The sequence below is a fragment of the Leptonychotes weddellii genome, chromosome 6, assembly GCF_054177405.1.
Source record: "Leptonychotes weddellii isolate Sample4059 chromosome 6, ASM5417740v2, whole genome shotgun sequence".
Lineage (NCBI taxonomy): Eukaryota > Metazoa > Chordata > Mammalia > Carnivora > Phocidae > Leptonychotes > Leptonychotes weddellii.
In genome coordinates this window covers 13,848,243-13,871,722 of record NC_138374.1, presented here as the reverse complement: position 1 = coordinate 13,871,722, position 23,480 = coordinate 13,848,243, and the positions used below count along the sequence as shown (strand labels likewise).

General features: G+C 32.9%; 1 long non-coding RNA gene across 2 annotated transcripts in view; it reads left to right on the top strand.

The window, feature by feature from the left end:
* The window catches only part of LOC145722134 (uncharacterized), a 64,503-nt gene that overhangs the window by 20,238 nt on the left and 20,785 nt on the right, over positions 1-23,480 (top strand). For both annotated transcript variants that reach the window (XR_014146183.1, XR_014146182.1), the window contains exon 3: positions 19,991-20,052. This is a non-coding gene — a long non-coding RNA (uncharacterized LOC145722134). The remainder of the gene's footprint in view (positions 1-19,990; positions 20,053-23,480) is intronic.

Sequence of the window (23,480 nt, the reverse complement as noted above, 5' to 3'; positions counted from 1 at the left end):
TTTTTCTGCATAAAGTGGTAAAAACCATTATCTGTAAATGGTCAAGGAGTTGATGTTTCAAAAAGGGCAAAACTGAAACAAATGTAAATATCTATTAGGATTTTGGTCCACTTTTCTATGAATAAGAGTTAATGGTATTTTATACCACAATTTGCTGTACTTTTTTGCCATGAGTATGTATGAGCTGAACATAATTCCATGCCAGAGAAAGGTCTCAGTTACAAATGCATTTACCTGGTATGAAGATCCTATCGTACACTGGAATGTGAATTCTGAAGGGATATGGACAGTATCCAAATAGCAGCTGCTACTCATGGTGCTAGGGAGATGAAAATTGGTTCACAAATCCAATCTTCTTCTTCCCTCCGAGAAGAGACACTGGCAGATGCTCTAAGCTTTCAATTGTATCTCCTTAAGGGCTGTGTCCTATAAGTAAGGTCACAGCAGATAGCCTCAAATTACTTCATTCTCTGATTTGATCAAGGTGATCAGTCCTTCTTTACTTTCCTGAAAAATAGTAGAACCTTTCTGGAAGAAACTAACATCCACTGCATCTGCCATTTTTGATACATGGTGTCAAGTAAAGGATTAAAAATTCCCAGTCATTAGGAGAAATGGGAATAAAGATCAAATCCAAGAGGAAAAAGAAAAGACTACAGAAAAAGATCCCAATAATAAACAAGATTTTATCAGTTTTAAAATATCTGTGATTAATATCTTCAGGAAAAAGTTTAACTAAAATGAAAATTTCATTAAAGAAATATAATCTATAATAAGAATCAAATGGAAAAAAAGGATTAAAAATAAAATCAGCAGAATTAGTTTCTCCATATATGGGTTTTACAAATTAGACCAGAGGAAGAGAGAAATTAGAATGTAGTTGCGGTAGTTCGCGTTATTGCCCAAGATTCTTCACCTTTTCTGGTAATCACACCTTTTTTATTTTGTGTGGTTTTACAGTTTCTTGCATTAAATTTGTAGAGTGTATTTTCTCATCCTTGGCTTTGGGTTTAGACAATTGTCCTGCTTTTGTTAATTAACGAAGCTGAGGTAGGGTATATGAGTTTTAAGCCTAGAACTTAAGATGACTTGCATCATTTCTACTTGCTCTCCTCCCATCTCTGTGAGAAGTTCATGGTCAGACCAGCCTAATTGTCCCAGTGCTCACAGGTGACTTCTCAACAGAAACCATTAGCTAGGAGAAAATGAATGACATCTTAATGCACTGAAGGCAAATATCTGCCAGCAATAAACAACAGAAATATTTTCCAATTCAAGCTCAAAAAAAGGTATTTTCAGTCAAAATCTGAAGGATTTTACTCACAGTAGATTGGTGCCAAAAGAAGTACCACATGGAGGACCTTAGGCCAAAGGAAAATGATCTCAGATATAAGCATATAAAAATGATAGTGAAGAATAACAGAATAGGCAAATTTAAATGAATACTGAATATAAAAAATAGCTCAGGGCGCCTGGGTGGCTCAGTCAGTTAAGCGGCCGACTCTTGGTTTCAGCTCAGGTCATGATCTCAGGGTCCTGGGATGGAGCTCTGCATCAGGCTCCATGCTCAGTGGGGAGTCTGCTTGAAGATTCTCTCCCTTTCTCTCTCTGCCCCTCCCCCTGCTCTCTCTCTCTTTCAAATAAATAAATCTTTAAAAAAATAAATAAAAAATAGCTCATGAAGTTTAAAATATGTGTAGAACAAAAAATACATGACAACAATAATGCAAAGAGCAATGGAGTAAATAGAGCTAATGTAGTCTTAGTACCAATATCAGTGAAATTGTAAAAGGTAGCAAATCTTAAGAGTCTTTAATTTTTATGATTTCTAAGGTAAATCTAAAGAAGAGTAAAGGATAGAATGAACTAACAAGTTAATCAAGGAGGTAAATTGACTAATAAAAATATTTCATGAGCTCACAAGAAAGTATAAAAAAGAAAAAGAGGTACATAACAGAGGTGGTTCAAATAATTGTAAATAGTAAGATCATAAGTCTAAACTCAACTATATTAGTAATCACATTAAATTTCAATGGATAATGTACACCAAGTAAACACCTAAAACTGTCATATAGGATTAAAAAAAACTGCTTAAAAGAGACATACTTTAAATATAATGATTCAGGGGTGCCTGGGTTGCTCAGTCAGTGAAACGTCTGCCTTCTGCTCGGGTCATGAGCCCAGGGTCCGGGGATCGAGCCCCCATCGGGCTCCCTGCTCATCAGAGAGCCTGCTTCTCCTTCTCCCTCTGTCACTCCCCCCTGCTTGTGCTCTCTTTCTCTTTCTCTGTCAAATAAATAAAATCTTTAAAAAAACTACAATGTTTCAAATGGTTGAAAGTAAAAGTATGCCAAAAATATTCTGTATAAACCTAATGAAAAGAAAGCTAAAATTTATAGCAAGATGCATTATTAGAGCTAAAGAGGGATGCTTTGTAATGCTAAAGAGGTAGTAGATCCACTAGATCTGAAGATGACATGATCCTGAATCTGTATGTGTCCAATGCTTAGCTTCACATTACTGTGGAAACAATACTGATCCACAATCCAATGGACTAATAATTACGTAGGACTCCATGAATTGATGAGAAAATTCAAAGTATGGAGTTATTTGTAGGGGAATACTGTGGTATTATTTTTAATATTCTGTTTTCTAATAGATATATGATGAAGACTTTTTGTTTTTTGATCTACAGAAATTAATTTTCTTGACTTAGTAGTGGCTTAATAACAATGGGCTTTAGATTTGCTGATGAGCCTACAAGGAGAGTGTATTTATGTTGATTAACAGTTCTTGCTGTGAAAACACCATGAAATCAACTCTTTGGGGACCAAGAATACTTTTTGGAGATTATTTATGATTTGAAAGGAGATGATTGGGGAAGATTGTACAAAACTTGGAAATAGGCAAAAGTGATTATTGTCTAACTTATCAGTATTATGCTAGGTGTTGTATAGTGGATTCCCGAAGGGGTTATCTGATTCTCTAGAGTGTATAACTTTGATTGATTTGCTATTATTCGGAATAATGTATAGTTTTTAAATGATTGATATTTATACCTCTAAAAGATCCAATAGAGATGTAAATGAGTTTTGTCTTATAATAGCACTGCAAAAGATTTCTTGTCCAACAGTAGTGTGAATGAATTTACTCCAATAGAAATACAAATGATTTCATCCTAGTAGACAATATAGCCCCTACAGTTTTATTGATGTAAGGGTATCACAAATTTCATATTTAAATTAGTATTATATTCAGGTGTTCTTCTAGCCACTATAAATGCTTCTTTCCATTTAATTTTCTCTTAACATGAATACTTCTCTTTCTGCAGTTCCACTTCCTGCATTGTTTGGACTATCCTTAATACCTTGCTATTTCTCTCTTTAATGACTTAAAGGTGTCTATGAAGTCTATGGCATTTGCCTGTGTGTGTGTGTGTGTGTGTGTGTGTGTGTGTGTAGACAAATTCATTGTAGAAATTTTACCCCATTCTTAACTATTATTAGTTAATAGAATAAAAGAAATAAAGTATCTTAGTATTATAACCCTAAGATAAAAGAAGATCTACACAGCACAATAACATAATTGTGTGTGTATGTCTGTGTGTATATATACATGTGAGAGAGAGAACACAGCATATAATGACAGAATTGACATACTTCTGAAGTACATATGGAACGTTTAATACAAACTAATAAAAGGCAATTTACTGGACCAGTCCTTGGAAGGATTCCTATTTCAAGTAAGATGTAAGTTTGGGTAAATACATAGCAACCTTTTTCTCCCACTGAACACAACCAAAAATATCTGGGCCGAATGTGTGAGTTAGCCATTTGGAGTCTCTGAAAAGTAATTATCAATAGGTAGAGTAAAGAAGAATGTTAGAATTTAAAGACCACTGAACTGGTGAGATTACCATTTCCTGCCCCTCCCTCCCCTCACCCCGGAATTCACTGACCTGAACTCAAGACAGCCCCAACCCCGAAAGTGAGCACTGTGGTGCAGAGAAAATGAGTTGCAGAAGAACCCTCTACTTTTGGCCTAAAATGCAAAAAAGGGAACTTCTAAAGGTCAGGAACAGTAGGGAAAAGCCACCATTTTTTTCCTAATCAAGGGACTGACCTTTTCTTTTTTTTTTTTAAAGATTTTATTTATTTATTTGAGACAGAGAGAATGAGAGACAGAGAGCATGAGAGGGAGGAGGGTCAGAGGGAGAAGCAGACTCCCTGCCGAGCAGGGAGCCCGATGCGGGACTCGATCCCGGGACTCCAGGATCATGACCTGAGCCGAAGGCAGTCGCTTAATCAACTGAGCCACCCAGGCGCCCGTCAAGGGACTGACCTTTTCAATCATTTTCAGATTTAAAGGAAGGGATATACAGGGTGTGTACATTAGGGACTGGGAATCTTGTGGGCCATCTTACAGTTCTGCCTAATACACTATCTTTGGGTAGTTTCACAAATTAAAAAGATAATACATGTCATACAAAATGTATAATAAGTGCTTAGTGTTAGCTATAATTAATATTATTTAACTGAAAAGCTCTTGATTGTCATTAAAAGCAATCATCTGAAACTGAAAAGGCCTTCAAATATGAAGAAGTTGTAATTTCTTGCTAGATTATAGACTATATATTTTATTAATAAGATGTCTACTCAGATTTAAATATTGAAATTAATGCCACATCATTCTGATTCTTATTACTGATTCTTTCTGAAACTTCCTCTCTTCTCTCCCTTAAGAATTTTTTAAAGATTTCATTTATTTAGTTGAGAGAGAGAGAGAGCATGAGTGGGGGGAGAAAAGGAGGGAGAGGGACAGGCAGACTCCGTGCTGAGTGTGGAGCCCAACGCCGGGCTCCATCCCACAACCCTGATCTCATGACCTGAATGGAAATCAAGAGTCAGATGCCCAACTGACTGAGCCACCCAGGTGCCCCCAAATTTTTTGTTTTATATTTGATATTCTTTCATTTTACTCTAATGTGTCTAGTTGTGAGATTTTTAGTCATTCATTTTTTTTTTCTTTAATTCAAGGAAATGTATCTCCATTGTGTTTCAAATACTTCTTCCAGTCCATTTTCCTTTGCCATTATGAGATTCTTGATAATAATGTTAATAATGTTAATATTAATATCAGATCACATTTCTATTTCTCTCTCCCACATTTCTTAGCTTTTCTTTTAAATTTTCTATTTTTTCTCTCTCTGCCTCCTCTATCTGGTCTTCCAGTATGCTAATTTGTTCTACTCATATATCCATCTATTCTACATTTTATTTCATCTATTTTATTTCTAAATGTTATTTATTTACTCATTCATTTATAAATGAAGTATAGTTGACATTCAGTATCATATTAGTTTTAGGTGTACAACATAGTGATTTGACATTTATATACATTGTGAAATGCTCAGCCTAAGTGGAGTTTTCTCATTCTCTTTTCACATTGCTGATAATTTCTCTTATATGTTTAAAATATACTCTTGAAGATATTTTGAAATTCTTGGGCTAATTTTTGGGCCTAGGACTATTGGCTGTTCTGAAAAGTACTGCATATGGAGGATGGCCAGGGCCAAATGACTCCAGTGGAAGGGATGTTGGAAAATATCTAAGATGGAAATCTTCAGGTCACTAGAAAACTTATTTCTAAATTTATACCTAAACCCAGGCCTTTTTTAGAAATATATATATTTCTAAATATATATATATATAGTCTATGATCTATTCACAAAAACCTGCTTGATATTATTGTACTATAAGCATATAGAAGACATCAGTTTTGGTTGCCTCATAGTAATAGGAACATTAACAAACTGGGATACATCCAGAAAAGGTAAACTATAGATGGAAATTATATCATATGAAGAAGATTTAATAAATTGTAACTTTTACATGGAATAGAATTTCCATGGAACCCTAGAGAGTAGAACTAAAATCAGTCAGTTAGATGTTATAGAGAACTGTAAAGCAATTTAAGGCAAAATTTCTAATGAATAGAGTTGTCCAAAAGAATGGCTTGCCAGGATTAATAGTAAGCATTCCACTTCCAAAACTGAGTAAAGGCTTTATTATAGTCATAATATTGTAGAGAAGATATATGTGGCTTTCTGACTATCTCTAATACTGTAAGATTCAATAATCTTATAATTACACTATAAGATTTTACTTTTTTTTTTTAAAGATTTATTTATTTATTTGAGAGAGAGAGACAGAGAGAGCACAAGCAGGGGGAGAGGGAGAAGCAGACTCCCCGTTGAGCTGGGAGCCTGACATGGGGCTCGATCCCAGGACCCTGGGATCATGACCTGAGCTGAAGGCAGACGCTTAACCATCTGAGCCAGCCAGGTGCCCCAAGATTTTACTTTTAAAATTTTAAATAGATGAGGAAATTTTTATACTACTTAATTATTAGAATGTTTGTAGTAATTGATATATGTTTGATTTATGAAAAGTTTCTTTTTGGGGGATTAAACTTAAATGATAAAAACAGTGAAAATTATTTAATTTTAAAATGTTCTCGTATGATTAGAAAATGAGATAAGTTAGACTTACATTTCAGCTTGTCACACAGGGCATTCTTTTCTGACCAAACCATTTTATGTCCTCTTTTCTGGCTGTCATTTCATTCCATTAGTACTTTAGGAACAATGGTGGACAGAACGACGGACGTTATTCTGGAGGTAGCAGTACCTTGTTTGCAAACAAAAAGAGAATTGGATTGTTTTGTTTTGTTTTTTCAGCTTTCTCCTCAACATTATTGAGATATAATTGACATATAACTGTGTAAATTTAAGGTGTACTATATAATGTTTTGATACATGTATGTATTGAAAAATGTTTACCAAAATAAGGTTAGTTAACACATTCTTTACCTCAGATAATTAACCATTTTATTGTTGTTGTTAAGTGAGAATATTAACTACTCTCATAGCAACTTTTACATCTGAAACATTTGTTCAAAACTGAATGCCTTAGCTGACAGCCAGGGCTCCTGCAAATCAAAGAAAAAGCTTCTATACTGCAAAAGAAACCATCAACAAGATAAAGAGGGAACCTACATATTGGGAGAACATATTTGCAAATCATTTATCTGATAAGGAGTTAATAGCCAAAATATATCAAGAACTCATACAACTCAGTAGTAAAAAACAAAAAAACATAACTCCAAACCACTAGTTCAGAGGAACTGAATAGATAATTTTCCAAAGAAGACTAACAAATAGCTAACAGGTATATGAAAGGTACTCAATGCCGCTCATCATTAGGGAAATGCAAATCAAAACCATAATGAGATGTCAACTCACACCTGTTAGAATAGCTATTATCAAAAAGATAAGAGACAACAAATGCTGGCAAGGATGTATTGTTGGTGGGAATGTAAATTAATAAAGCTATCGTGGGCGCCTGGGTGGCTCAGTTGGTTAAGCGACTGCCTTCGGCTCAGGTCATGATCCTGGAGTCCCGGGATCGAGTCCCGCATCGGGCTCCCTGCTCGGCGAGGAGCCTGCTTCTCCCTCTGCCCCTCCCCCCTCTCATGTGCTCTCTCTCTCTCTCTCTCATTCTGTCTCAAATAAATAAATAAAATCTTTAAAAAAAAAATAATAAAGCTATCGTGTACAATAGTATGGAATTTCCTCAGAAATTTAAAATAAAACTACCATATGACTCAGCAGTTTCTTTTCTGAATGTATATCTGAAGAGAGAGCTGCATCGTCATGTTCACTGCAGCATCATTTACAGTAGCCAAAACATGGAAACAACCTAGTGTCCATCAACAGATTAATGGATGAAGAAAATGTGGTATACCTTCAATAATAATGTGTATTTTATTTCAAGTTGTATCAAATGTTTTTGTTTTTTACCTATCTCCTGTCTTTTTCCTCAATAATCCCATTAAATTTCAAAAACTTTTAAAAATTATTTTATTCTATAAAATATTTTAGATGAATTATATGACAAACAAGCAGTCCTTGTGGTGTGAAGACGGCATGTGGGTAAAGATTGTGATAATTGCTAAGTTAAAGGGCAAATTATGACTTCTCATTTTGAAAGCATCGTTACCACCAAAATCCACTGGCTCGGTGACTTTTTTTTAATGTTTATGAAAGTGTTTGAGGAATGAAACATCTTTGTTTAGTATTTTTATTTTACTTTTTTGTAAGTATTGTACAATTTTTTTCTTTTACTTCCTGTTTCTGAGTTATATGTATTGTAAAAGTTTAATTCTTTCAGCATCATAAATCTTATACTTACTAGTGGAATTCTAGAAATCAAGAAAATGAATATTTCTCCTTCAGATCATTTACCAGAGTAGGAAATTTTGAGTAGGTGACTGCTTATATACAATTATTCAGACTTTAATTTGGCCATTGAGAGCCTTTGCCTTTTTAATATATTATTTGATCAATTTATATATTTAAGAAGGCTGTTTCAATTTAATGTAAATCATTCTAGTGTTAAATTTTTTTTCATTGTCTTCAAAATTTTATACATCACCAACCACTTTGACATTCAAATATCCTTAAAAATTCTGTAACTTTGATATATATGGCAGCAGTGTTATATGATAAATACGTCAATAATCTATTAATTAAATATGAAAATTTTTTTTTTTTTGGAATGCTAGTAATCATGCTACTGAGTTGATTTGCATTAGTTCCTAAAGTGAGATTTTATTTTGGTAACACTTATTCTTTATGACTTTTAATGCCATGCAATTGAATCTTGATAATAAAAAAAGGGAAAAAATTACTACTATAACTGCAACGCTAATAACTTGAAAAACAAAAAGGGTGCATTGAGCTTAAGTACTTTGTATTCTCCTACAATAATACATCACCACTTAAATTAAATTAAATTAAATTGAATCTAAATTACCTGTTTCTAGTAAATGGGATTTGGTAATTTACTATTAAGTCAATCTGCAAACTGATGTCATAATTTAGATTTGATTTTTTTTTATGAGAATGATGCTAGGAATCATTCGTCAATTTGCAATTCTAATTTCCATAGTAGACTAGGTACATCCCCTCACTAATAATGGTTAACTTACACAGAACAAAACAGAAAAGAACAGAATCCTAATGCTGATGTCTGTAAATTTTTATCACAAGTGTATTAGCAGTTTTGAACACAGAAGATGAGTCATCTGAGCACAAAATAAGGTTGGAAAGCTACTGGATATGTAGATATTAAAGTAAAAGAGGAAGTTTTATCTTATGTGTGTAGTTTGAAAAGTGTTATCGTACAAATGTGCTGATATAGATTCCCTTGTGTAATTTTTTTCTCAGATTATCCCAAAGGATTTATTGGTTTTTTTCTCCTCTTTCTGTTATTGTTTTGTTATTGCTGTTTTCCAAATTTTTATAAGCTTGAGAAATTTATCATATATATTTTCAAATATGTTTTCCTTTCTATTTTTTTATTTTTTTTTTAAAGATTTTATTTATTTATTTGACAGAGAGAGACATAGCGAGAGCAGGAACACAAGCAGGGGGAGTGGAGAGGGAGAAGGAGGCTTCCCACAGAGCAAGGAGCCTGATGTGGGACTCGATCCCAGGACCCTGGGATCATGACCTGAGCCGAAGGCAGACGCTTAACGACTGAGCCACCCAGGCGCCCTATGTTTTCCTTTTTAAAAAGATTTTATTTATTTCTTTGACAGAGAGAGACACAGTGAGAGAGGGAACACAAGCAGGGGGAGTGGGAGAGGGAGAAGCAGGCTTCCCACAGAGCAGGGAGCCTGATGTGGGGCTCGATCCCAGGACCCCGGGGATCATGACCTGAGCCAAAGGCAGACGCTTAACGACTGTGCCACCCAGGCTCCCCTGTTTTCCTTTTTTTAAAGCTTCAATTCTTTTGTCATTAAACCTAAGTTGGCATAAGTTCAAGAAGTGATATCGGAAATTGTTAATTTTATTCATTCCTTAACTAATATATCAGTTATTCTAATCAGAAATTATAAATGTGAGGAATATATATAATCATACTTAAGAAACATTCTTATAGAGACAAATGGAAAAATTTATGATAGCTGCAAAATAAGATTGGTTGTGGTAGGTATGGATGTTCTAGAGTTCAAAGAAGGAAGATATATTAAGTTGACCAGAGCTCAATTCTACGACCCTGAGATAGTGACCTGAACTGAAATCAAGAGTTAACTACTCAACTGACTGAACCACTCCGGCACCCCTACACACAATTAAATTTATTCATTTTAAGTGTACAGTTTTATGAATTCCGGCAGTCATACATAATCACATAATCTCCACTACAATCAAGATTAAAAGTTTCATCAACCAAAAAGTTTCTTTGCATACCATTGCTATTAATCATCTCTCACTGACCCCAGGCCCTAGTAGAAAACTGATCTTCTTTCTATCATTATAGATTTGCCTTTCTGTAATTTTTATATAATGGAATTATATAGTATGTATTTGCTTTAAAATATATATTTGAGATTACTCAAGTTGATGTCTCTGTAAACATTTGATTCTTTTTTATTATTGAGTATATTCCATGGAATGGATATATAATAATTTGTTTATTCATTCACTAGTTGATGAATTATGTGGCTCTGTCTAGTTTGGGGCAATTTTTAATTAAACCACTCTAAATGTTCACATACAGGTTTTTTTGTGGGTGTACGTTCTCATGGTATCTATGTGTAGGACAACTAGGTCATATAGTAATTGATGTTTACTTTTGTAAGAAACTGCCACATTATTTACTGAAATGATTATACAATTTTGCATTTCCATTAGTAAAGTATTAGCATTCTAGTTGCACTCATCTTCAATGGTACTTGATATTGTCAATTTTGTTGTTTTGATTTTGGCTAAGATATGTGAATGGTAATTTGTTGTTTTTAATTTGATTTTTTCCCTAAAGACTAATGGTGTTAACCATCTTTTCGTGTGTTTAGTTTGCATTCATATATTTTCTTTGGAGAAGTGTCTGTTCTAATCTTTGCCCAGGATTTTATTGTTTTGAGAGTTCTTTATATATTCTGGATACAAGTCCTTTTAAGATGTGTGTTGCAGTATTTTCTCCCAGATTGTTTCTTGTTTTTTCGTTCTGTTAACACTCTTTCAAAGAACAGATGTTTTTAATTTTAATCAAGTCAATTTATCAGCTTCTCTTTTTTAATGAACCATGTTTTTAATGTTGTATTTAAGAAATCCTGGCCTAAACCAGGTAACAAAGATTTTTTTCTCCTGAGATTTTATAATTTTTAAAATAATTTTATGTTTTACATTAAGGCCTATAAATCAGTTTGAATTTTTTTATGTGTTTCAATGTATGAGCTGATAGTTACTCTTTGCATTTGGTTGTATAATAGTTTCATCACCATTTATTAAACAAGAGCATCCTTTCTTCATTGAATTGACTTCGAACCTTTGTCAAAAATCAGTTGGTTCTGTTTGTTTACATTGGTTTCTAGACTCTCTGTTATGCTCCATTCAGATATGTGTCTATCTTTTCATCAGTTCACATTGCCTTGGTTACAATAGCTTTTTTGTAAGTCTTGAATCAGATAGTGTGACTCAGTTTTGTTCTCTTTTCAAAAATCGTTTGGCTCTTCTGTTTTCTTTGCCTTTCCACATAAATACTAGAATCTCCTTTTTTAATTTCTACAAGAAATCCTTCTGGGATTTTGATTACAATTACATTGAATTTATAGGTCAGTCTGTGGAAAATTGTCATCATAATTCTATTAAGCCTTGTAATTCATGACTACAGTATATCTATTTATCTAGGTCTAATTTGATTTCTGTTGTTAGTATTTTGTAGTATTCAGCATGTGTTTTGCACATATTTTATCAAACATAATTAATTTCATAGTTTTTTGATACTATTATAAATTGTATTTTTTTCACTTCTATTTTCAGTCATTTATTGTTAGTATATAGAAATACAATCGAATTTTGTAACTTTGTATTCTGCAACGTTACTAAATTCATTTATTATTTATATTAGATTTGGGGATTAAAAATCATGCTGTCTGAAAATACAGTTTTATTTCTTCCTTTCCAATTCTTTCTAAATTTTTTTCTTGTTTTATTGCACTGGTGTAAGAGCTTCAGTGTGGTATTGAGAAGTTTTGAAAGCAGACATTCTTGCCTTGTTGCCAGTCTTAAAGGGAAAGCATTCCATTCTCCACCATTAATTATTATGTTAGCTAAAGGTTTTTCAAGAAGTTCTTTAGAGAAGTTTTCTTGTATATTATTTTACAGATAGTTTTTTTTTAATCAATAATTGATGTTGAATTCTTTCAGATACTTTTTCTGCATCTGTAGGATGATTTTCTGGTAATTTCACTTTTAGTCTTTAGGTTTGGTAAATTACATTGATTAATTTTGAATGTTGAACCAGTTTTGCATTTCTGGGATAAAACACATTTAGTATTGATTTATTATCCCTTTTATATATTGCTGGGTTCAATTTGCTAATATTTATCGAGATTTTATTCTGCTTTTATATTAACGAAAGATATGTGTGCCTAGATATTTTTTTCTTATAATGCCTTTGTCTGGTTTTCTTATCAGGCTAGTGCTGATCTCACAAAATAAGTGTTAATAAAGGTGTTATTTCCTTTTCTGTGTTCTAAAAGAGGATGTGTAGATGTGATACTACTTTTACTTAAATATTTAGAATTCTCCAATGAAGTCATATGCCTAGAGTTGATTATTTTGTTGTTTTGGTTGTGTTGTTTCAAGGTTTTAAATGAGAAATCTAATGTGCTTGATAGTTATTTAGGTTACCTATTTTTTCTTAAGAGAGCTATATTATGTTGTGTATTGCAGTGAAGTTTTCCCTTTAATCAAGGATGTTGAATTTGTGGGCATTAGTTTATTTGAAAAATTATCTTATTATCCTTTTCATTTCTGTAGGTCTATAGTAATGTCCCCTCTTTCATTCCTGATATTGGCTATTTGTGACTTCTCTCTTTTTTACTTGATCTGACTAGAGACTTACTAACTTCGTTGATCTTTTAAAAGAATCAGCTTCTAGAAATGTATATTTCTAGATATATAAATATATATTTTTTCATATATAATATATAATAGTCCTCTATCTGATGAAAGCCATCTTAAAAACATGTACAAATATCAATATGAACTCATGGTTAGCTTAATATAGATACAAATGATTATATGCATAGAAATATTTATAGATATGTGTATATGCACAGATTAGTAAACATACATATATTTCCTTGTTCTGTAAGCCCAGAAGGCCTAGAAACAATGCCAACATAGTATGAACAAGCAAACCCACTGCCTAGGGTTTGGTTTCTAATACCATTCTCCAGTAAAGAAACTACTTGGAGGAAATGGTTGATTCAAGGACTAGGGTAGCAAATTCCCAAACTGATCCTAGAGTATTTTATAGTGCCAGAAAGTAAGGAAGTGTTAAAACAAAAATCAAAACACAATTATGGGAATATTTCAAAAGGACACAAGAACCAAATGAAGGAACTCCCAATGGCTACACCTGGAACAGTTTCAGCAACAAAGTAAGGTAATATTGGATCATTCTGCAAAGTATAAAATAGGTATACATGATACTGTACTGATATAAATAAATAATTAAATAAATAAATGGGCAAATTTCATGTTTCCAAGTAGTTTATGTAGATAACATGTGCCAAAGAAGATAGCCTATAATTTCCCACCTCTTAAATTTGTATGAGAAGAGCTTCCGAAGAATACAATATGGGAAAGTAGTAAAAAGAGTAATTTTACAGAGAGAAACCAAAACCTTGACAAACACTGTTTCAGCCAGGTCAACAAGGTTAACATCAACAGAAATAAGTCACATTGATAATCTATACCTTTGGTATGAAGTGATAAAAATTGCACTTAATCTCTGTGGTCTTCCTTTCAAAACCCCATAACTTCAGCCTAATCATAAGAAAAACACTTTACAAATGCTGCTTGATGTGCATTTTACCAAATACCTTACTATTACTCCTCAAAACTGTGAAAATAATATAAAACAAAGAAAGTTTGAGAAATTGTCATAGCCAAGAGGACCTACAGAGACATAATGGCTAAATGTTATTTGGTATCCTGGATGGAATCCTGGAATACAGAAAGGACATCTGAATACATTATGAACTTTGGTTAATCATGATGTATCTGTATTGGTCAGGAGAGTGTAGAATTGTGAAAAGGGGAATTACAGAAACGTTTTCAGTTTTAAAAAGAACATTTTGGGGACCCCTGGGTGGCTCAGTCAGTTAAGCGTCTGCCTTCAGCTTAAGTCATGATCCCAGTGTCCTGGGATTGAGTCCCGCATCGGCTCCTTGCTCAGCAGGGAGCCTGCTTCTCCCTCTGCCTGCCACTCCCCCTGCTTATGCTTGTTCTCTCTCGCTCTCTCTCTGACAAATAAATAAAAAAAATCTTAAGAAAAAAAAAAAAGAACATTTTGTCACCTAGGTGAGCAATGACCAGAGGGTTCTGAGATGAAGACAGGAAAACCAGTTAAGTTTTTGCAGTAAACCCGGAGGAAAGTTATGAGGAAAGTTAAGCAATTATTTGCTCTAAAAAGAATTAACCCATTAAATTTTTTAAACAATATTCAAGAATTTATAATCAGAAATTTGTGAAATATTTATGCAGAATTGGCTGGTATATTCATTCCACATGTTTTTTACCCAGAAATAGGTTTTATTCTTTTAAAAATCATTCATTTTCCATTTAGCTCTATATTTTAAAATATTTATTTATCAGGAATGATACATGTTACTACATTATTAAGCATCATGTTAATTATCTATAGGAAGTTTATGCTTATCTGGAATAGATTATCATGGTTGATTTTATCCAGTCATAACTAACTTAAGCCTCAGTTTGCTTTTATTTATTTAAAAAATTGGATAAATAAATCCCCAAGATCTTGAATTGCTTGCCTGAAACATTTATTGTCTCTGACATATCAATAACTGACTAATGTCCATTATGTAAGTATGCTTTTATGTCATCATTTTGAAAGACTATGATCTAAACAGTGGTTTGAAGAACTTCTCCTTTACTTTCAGTTTGTTAGATGAACTTGATAATTTCAGCACATCCCTTTATATTTTCATTTTGTTTATCTCATATTATATCAGAGTTTATTTATGGCAGGCTGACATTTTGCACAAACACACCAATTTGTCCTTCAAATTAACATTTTTTTCTCTCTTACAAATTCTGACATTTTGTGGTAAATAGCAAGCTATTAATCTACTTCCCTATCCAAAGGCATTTACTGCAGCTTTCTTCATCAAATCATAAACTCAAAATGTTGATCATTGGATTATTAATTATTATTAATTAACAAAAAATATAGATCTTAAATTCAGGTTTTAGATTTTAGATACGTTTTCAATATGAATTTGCATGTAAGATCAAATGGTCAAAATATATTATCACTGTTGCCATGGTTTCAGTTAACTTAATCTTTTAGCATGTCACTTAATTGTTTGGATTTTTAAAAACATGCAGGAAATTAGGATATTATGAAATTTTACCATTTTACCATAATTGGCCTCTTGATTTTGATTAATTTTCTTTGAATAATTACTGGATAACTTGAATAATGTCATTATAGAAAAGGGAATTTTAGTGGTGCGTTTATGCTGGCTAAAATTAAAAACTAACTTTAAATGCACCTTGAGTAAACTTCTCATATTTTTCATGGGAAAGACCACAGAACTAAAATGGAATATATTGATTATCTGTAAAGGGCCATGTTCTAGCAATGACATCAGCCAATAGAAATCTTTCCAATTAGACCATTATGGATTTTAGGGTTAGAAATGTTCTATATCCTCAGGAGATATACTCTCAGGGACACTACAAAGTTATGGTGTTGTTATTGATTTGACTCACTGTTTTCTACATAAAATTGGCTAAATGATCATTTTTTTTAAAGCAGTCTCATTTGTTTTTTTTTCAGTGGCTTAGAAAATAATATTTCAGGTAATGCCACCTATTTTAGAAGAGAAGATTGCAGCCGATGCAATTCACCTACTGAAAGAAATTTCTAGAAGCCAATAAGGTTAAAAAGGTTCATTGTTGAAATTAAGAAGCTGAGGTAAAAATACATATTAAGAAATCATTTCTGATATCCTGACTTCAAAATATTATAGCTAAAATTGTAAATGTAGATCTTATAAAATTTTTCTTTGACTAAAAATAAACAAAAACATTTTTTATACAAGGAACACACTTTCTATAACTTCTGAACTCCATAATAAATATAAATTTTATAAGGAAAAATAATATATTATGATCTGTAATTAGCAGATAATTATGGTCTATATGATTACTGATTTATGAAAGAAATTCAAATAAATAAAAAATTTGAAAATGTTTTTCAGAATAACATCTATACCTACTTCCTCTCATGGCTCTTAAGGATATATAAAGTCCTAAGAATACTCTCATGCTAAATGTTACTATTCACTATATTCATTTATTCAACAAACTTTTATTAAATGCTTACTATGTACCAAATGCTGTTCTAGGTATTGGAACAGTGCTCTGAACAATTTGAACAAGGCTACTGTTCTCATGAAGCTTACATTTTAGTGGACAAAGACATTTTAACTAATGATCAACCAATAAAATAAGGTAGTTTCAGATTGAAGTATAAAAAAAATATCACATAAGAGTATAGAATAAGGGAGATAGCACCTTACTTTAGAGAGTGTTTTAGAAAAGTGTGTAATTGAAGGTGAGATCTGGATAACAAGGAGTCAGCCAGCCATGTGAAGACCAATGCTCAGCGTCACTGAAAATGGTTCTCCCTCTGTGTATTCTTATTCCTTTCCCTGTGGGCTTTCCAGTTTCATTGGTAAGGGCCTGGAGCTGCTGGATTCTATTCTAAATAGAGAAAAAGTGAGGACAGCCAGGTACCTTAACCCTAATGCTATGTTTCATATTTTTCTGCTACCCCTACCTTTCCTCCTGTCTCTTCTCAGCACTTCTGCACTTTTAGACACCAAGGAGTGATTTCTTGTCTTACATATGTTAATATAGAAAATATAATACTTTTTTTTTAAGATTTTATTTATTTATTTGAGAGAGAGAATGAGATAGAGCATGAGAGGGGGGAGGGTCAGAGGGAGAAGCAGACTCCCTGCCAAGCAGGGAGCCCGATGCGGGACTCGATCCCAGGACTCCAGGATCACGACCTGAGCCGAAGGCAGTCGCTTAACCAACTGAGCCACCCAGGCGCCCCGAAAATATAATACTTTTTAAAATTATAGTTGACACACAATGTTACCAAAAAATAGGATAATGGTTTTTCCCCCATTAGCAATTACCAAGTTCTAACACACTGTATAATTTATTATTATGACTTTTTGTCTGCCATCACCACCACCATTAGGAATTTTGATGTTACTTTTCCCTAATACACCTAAGAACTTGATACGGTATTCAAAATGTAGTAGATATGAAGTGAAATATTTGATGGATGAATAAGTCGGCACTTCATATAAGGGAATTTGCTTGAATTAGTGTCTCCTGGGCCTTGTTCACCAATGATACCGAATCATCCTTGGATCTGCCTTCCATTTCTAGAATCAGTCCAATCTGATTATTAAGCCTGTGGCTGAGAATGAACTGTCTGGCGTTTTCCAGGGCTGTCTCCTGTGGACTTCTTCCAGATGACTATCCACTCAGATGGATAAACATTTTGAAAGATTTTCACAACACTTTGTAGTGCTGACTTTCCTTTTGAACAAACAAAATGGAATGCTTTTCAACTTGAGGCTCAAGCATCCAGATGATATGCTGAGTATGGAGATTGCTTATGCCAAGTCTGCATTTAATCTTGAGCACATTTATACTAATGGATAGTTACTTTAGGGCGTTACTTCTATTTTTAAGGCAGTTTGTATTTCAGATATAGTTTCTGACAGACCTCCCCCATCAATTTTTATCCCATTGTTATGCTCCTCATTGTGAAAGATAGTATTCTCTGTAACAAAATTTGGTCAAGGTCTGCAAACAGTACTTCATGTTCAAGCATCACATTGCAACTTAATTTGTGAAGAACTGCAGCTATCAGTGTGACAAATTAGAAAATGTGTTAATTTAGAAAGTCTAGGTGTCTCATCACCCCGTGGTGGTGGCCTCCTAGACTATCCTCTACATACAATCTACAGTCAAAATATCATTCATATCTCTAATGAAAACTTTTTTTTTCTTTTATAGTAATAGGTATAGTTAGATAATATTCTTGAAGTTTTAAAATGTTTTAATGCTTTCGTTCATGGTTATAACTTGCAGACCTTTCTTTTAACTACCACTTTATTTATTCAGATATCCTTTGGGAAAAAGTAGAAAATTGTAGATATTTTCATGTGTCAATGTTTGCTTACTTGTCTCAAAACATGATTTTTGTTCCAAGGTACTTAGTTATATGGACCCAGAAAGGGCAAGATCTGTTTCTAACATACTCTCATGGATAGTCACTTGGGGAGAAAATTCATTTGTGTTTTTTCCATTTAAAAAGATATTTTTCCTTAAATCTTTTAAGACATTTTCACCTAAACCAATCTCCTACAGCAATTATCTTTCCTCAGTCTCTGTATAAGTGCTTTGTAATTCTTCAAATGGTTAGAAGCTTTTTGGAAATTAATGTCACTATATTTAAGCTATCATGTATATGCCAAAAATTTAACCATCTTCTTACCTGACTATAATTCTTTATTTTATGTAAAAAATACTGATATTTCTTATCTAGAATGTCATTTAAATTCCTTAGTGTTATTTCTTTGCACTGAAAGCTGGATTATTGTAAGGCTCATCTCTTTTGTTTTCCTTTACTCATGGATTTTATCTTCCTTTACATTTTGTCCAGTGTCTAAAATTTTTTTTGTCATATACTTTGTATAGTTTTCTAGCTGTTTAAGAGAGGGGATATCTCTCATCCCTGTTAGTCTACTTGTACTGGAATTGGAAATTCAATTCCATGTTTTTGGATCATTTTTATAAAAGATTATTAAAGGAAAAAGAGATTTCAATACCTTAATGGTTTAACTTCAGCTGTCTGGGAAAATTCACTTATGTTGACCATCTCCTCTATACATGATGTAAAAGTATAATAATATTCATTATATTATACTTATTATATACCAGGTATTATGGCAGAAATTTTTATTAATTCAGTTGATCTTTCCTCTAGCATTATGAAGTGTAGGTACTTTTATTATTACTTTTCACATACGGGACAACTGAGACACAGATAAGTTAAATAGTTTTCCAAAATATTTACACCTCTTAAATGAAAAGGTGATTTCAAAATCAGAAATTCTCTGTTCAGATACTACATTATTGACTAATTTACTACATAGCACTTCCTGAAGAACTGTGTTACAGTATAATCTCTCTGTTAGCAGAAATGTAGAACAACTTTAGCTTATTGGCTAGTTTCATCTCTCAAAATTCATTTCTTATTAACATGAAATTGTAAAATGAGATGACTTATTTTTTGAGTAGAGTATAACAAAAGAAATTGTATGCATGCATGCAGCTTCTTTAGACAAAGATATGTGGGAAAAAACAAATCCTCTGTTTAATAGAGTAGAATTTTTTTTTTGGCTAACAAGCAATTATTAGTTGTATTAATAGAAAATGTGATCATTATTAAATGAAGAAACTCATTTACATGTTTTAGTTAGGCACATTTAATGTCATAGGATTGTACATGAAACTTCACATACATTCTTGAAGTAATTTTGTAATAGTCTTTTAAAACCATTTAATGTAATAGCCTATATAAAAGTCATCATTGTTGGTTGTTGACTTTATTGGGTGTTCTAGAGGATGTTTTGATTTCAGCACATATTATTTATAATATAGTGATCCAAATCTTTTGATGATATAAAAATATTGTATTTACAAATGCCATGAAACATCACCACAAATATTGGAAAAGAACATATATTTATATTAAGTTTCAAACTTTCCTTTATTTTTATTTTTCAGATTGCATTCTCACAACACAATACAATCATGGATCTTGTGCAGTTTTTTGTCACCTTCTTCAGGTAATTTGCTTTTACTGACTTTGAATTTATTAAACCTATATTCTGATACTGTTCTATCAACCTGTTAGGTAATTTATCAGATCTCTAAACTTAAAATATCAATGATGTGTCTTGAATTGTTTTATATGCTTAAATATATACCACAGAGCAGAGGAAACATACTTGAAATGTACTTGTCAAGATTATTTTGGTATTGTACTATTTAATTGCTAATGGAGTCAGTGGAAAGAAGATGATAACTTTGTGTTCCTGTTACATGAGTAATTAAGGCCTGCTTTAGTTAATGAAATTAGCAGTATATTCACTATATGGATTAGGTATATCTTCTAGAGTTAAATCAGTTCAGTTATTTTTTAGGAAATTATCACATTTAGCACAATGTACTAGAAATCTGTAGGGAATGTATTTATTGTCCTCAGGGAGCTTCTAATCTGGAAATACTAAATATGACTTTGAATAGAACATCATTCCCTAGAACATTAGTTATCTGAGGTATTAACAGTAAGTTAATAAAAAAGTTTCCATAATTAAACAAGTTAGGAAAATAGGGATCTTTTAGTTTGCTTATAACTGATATTACTTCTACTACTGATGTTACAGGAAGGTTTTTTTTCCCCCTTAGAGTTTTAATGTGCTAATTTGTGATGAATCTTTCTAAAAGAGAGGGTAGAGTTTGTAACATTTCTCAAAACATGAAAACTCTTTTCAGGGAACATCTATTATTATTTCCATGGGTTGTAAATAAAGAAACACCAGATTGGGAGAAGTGAGTCAGTGATAGGATATCTGTGTTATGGCGTCTTAGATCATCTGGGTAGGAAGGGATGTTACTTTTGTTAATATGATTATTGTATGTACAGGTTGTCCTGGTCCACTGGGTGCCTTCATGCAAATTAGACAAATGTGTATCCTCCTTTTGGCAGATATAGCCCTATATCATGGCACACAGCTTTACAGTATGAATTTTGACCTCCACTCACCAAGTTGGCTGGGTTACTTTATACTAAGTGAAGAAATCTGTACAGCCCAATCCTTGACATAGATGATATGCCAAGCACTTTCTTAAATGTTATCTTGTCCAGACACCCATACAATACTTGAATTCCTATTACCTTCCCCACAGGGGTCAGCACACATTTTCTGTAAAGGGCCATATAGGAAATATTTCAGGATTTGTGGGCTATACCATCTCTGTTGCATGGACACAAACCAGCTGCCATAACGGTGGAGCAGAAAGAGCCAATAAGGAAACATATGGGTGTGGCTCTGTTCCAATAAACCTTTATTACAAAAACAGCTGGTGGGCTGAGTCCTGCCTGTGGACATAATTTGCCCAACCCCTCATCTAGCTTATGCCCGAATGCCTTTAATGACGAAATCGTGCCATCTTCTGAGATAGCATTTTCTATCTTCAGATAACTAATTGTTCTTTGTAATTGAGATGAAATCTGTCTCCCCATAACACCACTTCTCATTCATCCATATGGTCCAACCCAGAGCAAGTCTCATCTCTCATCTCTATTTGTAGCCCTTCAGTTTTCTAAATTCTTTTTTCCAATTTACATATTCCCTGTCTCTTTATCCTCTTCTGTTGTTGAAACCTTTGTCATGTTGGTCACTTTGCTCTGAAAACAGTCATGTTTGTCTATGTCCCTTTAAAAGTTGTGATTTCCAGAATTTAATGCTACAAACAATTTATCACTAACATGTGTGCATACTTTAAATTTGTTCCTTAAAAATGAAATGAGGAAACATCTTAAATATATTTAATGTTTTATGACTTTGTATTTCTGAGTATAAAGAGATTTTAGGGCTACATATTAGGTTCCAGTATGTTTTTGGAACGTATTAGAAGTTACAATCTAACAAGAATTATTAAAGCATCAAAATAAAACTGTTTTTCTTGATGCAGAAGGTGTGGATGGAAATATACTGAAAAGTTCAACTCTGCATAAAAATTCACAAAGTTGAATATATATGTAAATTATTAAATGTTTAGGGTTTTATTTTAAGCTTTTGAATTTGTATGCATATTAAAGTTCAGTAGCTTTTTTTATTAAGTAAAAGAAAGCTAGTGTTAATGTGTCCCATGTCTTAGAGATGATCCTATTTATTATGTTGTCATCATGGACAAAGTGAAATAAAATATTCTACCTGTTGTGTGAGATAAAATGTATTTGATGTGTTTTTTTGTCATTTAAATTTCTTTCAGTAGTGAAATGTAAATTAGTTTAAAAATTATCTCATTGTTAGAAAAAACATGGTTAGAATATTTTAAAAGTTTTTTTTTTTTTTTTTAATAAAGCCACTGCTAAATTTTCAAAGAGAGTTTTAGACAGGTCAGCATTTATGGACATCCTTCAATCAAGCCCCTATTACTGCTATTGCTGTTTCTAACTGAGACACTGATGTAGCAGAGGTGAATGTGTCAGCTTTTCAGTTTAGCCATGATTCCATGGAGGCTGATTCACAAACTCTGGAAGTTTTTACCTCTATATTGGGCATAGTTCTGGGGTAAACATGATTGGGCAAGTATAAGGAAGATCACTTATAGGCATAGCCTGGCTCTGATCTTAGCTTTCTATATATCATAAGTAGCTCATAGTTAGTAGGTGAAAATCTCAGTCCTTTCATTTATAGAATTAAAGGATTTTGTTGTTGTGAGAGTCTGTAGTATAACATAGTAAATGATTAGAAAATTGGAAGGGAATTATTTTAAAAATAAATGTTTTTGTCTGGTATGTAAAGTGGAAAAGTAAGTCTGTGTGAATCTGAAAAGTTAAGCCTGGTAAATTAAATGGAGATACAGTAGGGACCACTGTCCTTGCACCTTATAGAATTTTAATGGTGGTATGTATTTTCACTATCCCACTGGGATGACAGTGCTTTTAATTTACCATCTTAACCCGATGGAGGGTAGTTTTAGAGGTTGTCACTTGGTCTTTCCCACTGTGAAAAATCTTACCCCACAGGCCAGGGATACAATGTAGAGGTTACTCTAACCACTTGTACATAAATTCTAATTATATACTTAAGAACTGGGGAAATTATCACTGCTTGGATCTATAGACACAGTTGGTCCACAGTGAGCCAGAATTTAGCAAAAATTTGTTACATGACTCCTGAAGACACCCCAAATCTAACAAGGGGCCATTATGACATTTTAGTCCTTGAGTATCTGTATCATCTCTCATCCAGTGTCTAATATTAATTGAAATATCTACTTATTCCTCTTGTACTGTATATATAACCATGTATATGCCTGTGTGTGTGTGTGTGTGTATATATATATATAGCCCCAAATATACACAAATATGGACAGGGATCATACAAAGGTCCCCTTAAAGATCATTTTACATACTTTTCAAGATGTTTCAAGATGTCCTTTCTTCTGTGGATCCAGCCACCTGTTCAGTCAATGGGGTTCT